This window comes from Pistacia vera, unplaced genomic scaffold (genome assembly GCF_008641045.1).
Source record: "Pistacia vera cultivar Batoury unplaced genomic scaffold, PisVer_v2 Contig1081, whole genome shotgun sequence".
NCBI classification, from domain to species: domain Eukaryota; kingdom Viridiplantae; phylum Streptophyta; class Magnoliopsida; order Sapindales; family Anacardiaceae; genus Pistacia; species Pistacia vera.
Window position 1 is genome coordinate 355,315 of NW_022195117.1, and position 2,153 is coordinate 357,467.

A 2,153-nucleotide genomic window follows, 5' to 3' on the forward strand; every position below is an offset into this window, starting at 1 on the left:
AATAAAATATTATATGATACAAACACTACCAAACAAGTTAAATTCCATAAAATTTCAAAGAACATTTGTTCTATGACAGTTTTGCAGTTTCATAAATATTTTAGTTCTACACCCTTATGAAACCAATAATTCATTTCATCCTATAAGTTATACCACCATTTATTAGAGCCTGATTTGCACTAAAATTGTCCTAAAGATGGCGAAATATATCTTTGAGGATAATGTTTTAAGGGAATGGAATTGAACTTCGAAAATCCATGTTATTGTTGACCGAATCAACTTTAAGAATCCATTTTATTTCAAAATTTTCAACAGCTTCTAAAATGACCACCAGATAATATTATTAAAAAAAATTAACTAAAGTAAATAAAATAAAATATATATTTATATATTAACATTAGTAAATTATTTTAGAAAGTGAGAGTCGTGAACATAAAACATGAGCTTCATAAATGTTAAACATCAATCCTAACATAGAACACCTAGGACATAGGTGAACATAAAATACAGGCTTTCAATAAAAAGATAAATTCTTATATTAAGAGCTGGTCAAAACAAACGTATACCAACATAAAACTCCCATATATATTACTGAAACCGAGGATATAGGTGAGCTTCCAATGGATATTTCATGGTGCCTGTGAACTCGTGATTTTCTTCCATATTAAGGTCACTCCCATCCACACTCTTCCACCCATACCACCAAACTAAATTTGCCACAACATATTCCAAATGAAGCCTTGCCAAATTAAGACCTGGACAGATTCTCCTCCCAACTCCAAATGGCATCATCTTTATCTCCCTACTCCCTGTTATGTCAAACACCTCTCCTTTATTTAAGAACCTTTCTGGCTTAAACTCCATTGGATCATCCCATGCCTTCGTGTCCCATCCCATATCTGCCACCATAAAATATATAGAAGCTTTTTTTGGAATCAAGAACCCATTCAAAACTACATCTTCCGTAACAGTATGTGGCACCCCGAGGTGTGAAGCTGGATGACGCCGTAAACTTTCCAAAATCACGGCTTTCATATACGGCATCTTTTGCAAGTCATCTTCTTTAATCTCCCTCTCTGAATCTCCAATAACCCCTTTAATTTCTGTGAATAACTTCTCTTGAATATGTGGATACTTTACTAAATTTGCCAATACCCACTGCAGTGCTGCTGCTGTTGTATCGGTTCCAGCAGCAATAAACTCTGAGCACAAGCTCATAATTTCTTTTTCATCAAGCTTTCTCTTCTCCTCCGGAAGTTCCAGATCAAACAACGTATCCACATATGCTAAGACATAATCATCGTTGACTTCTTGATGATCCTGATTAGTCTTTCTTAATCTTTCTTCTTTCACCTTCCTTCTCTTTTTTATCAGTGGCATCAATAAGTCATATTGTCGTTGACGTATTCGCAAGAATTGCTGCCATCGTTTATGAAATAAAATCTTTGTCAGTCTTGGCAAGACACTAAATAAATGAAACCGGTTTAAATTGAGTACCAACTAACGATAAGCATCCTCTACTTCTTTAATTTTCTTCTGGTCAAGCTTGTCTCCAAAACACATAAAGACTAATAAGCAAAACATGGCATATTGAAAATGGTCAACAACCTGGACCGAGTTACCAGATTTTGATTGAGAGTTGAGGCAATCAAGGAGGGTTCGCAGTACCCACTTACGAGCATGTGAATACGATTTCACACTTGAAGGATGGAGGATTTTCCCCGTGAGATTACGGCGGAGAAGACGCCATGTTGGGCCATAAGCGGCGGAGCTGATGTTATGCTGATTACTGCTAATAATTCTTGAAATGGGAGTGGGAGGTGGGCGATCGGCAAATACGGCTCCATTCTGAATCAAGGCCTGATGAGCTAGAAAGCGGTCAGTGATGAATATTAGTGGATAAGAGTCGAATTGGAGAGTGAGAATGGGACCAAGTTTTGAGTGAAGAGATCGCACGAATGATTCAAATTCCAACGGGGATTTGCGGTAATATCGGAACTTGGTGATCATGAAAAAGGGTGAGGGAGATGGAGGAAGTTTATAGTTTGATGTTTTGGTGGGATAGAGAAGGTTGAAGAGGGCTTTGATGAGGGCAGCAACACAGAGAGAGATAAGGATGATGAACCAATTTTCCATGTTTGAAATCAGAAAAG

At 37.1% G+C, this 2,153-nt stretch overlaps 1 pseudogene; it reads right to left on the reverse strand.

Annotated features, from left to right (window-relative positions):
• Positions 1–473: 473 nt before the first annotated feature.
• Positions 474–2,136, reverse strand: LOC116134566 (annotated as a pseudogene).
• Positions 2,137–2,153: the final 17 nt, after the last annotated feature.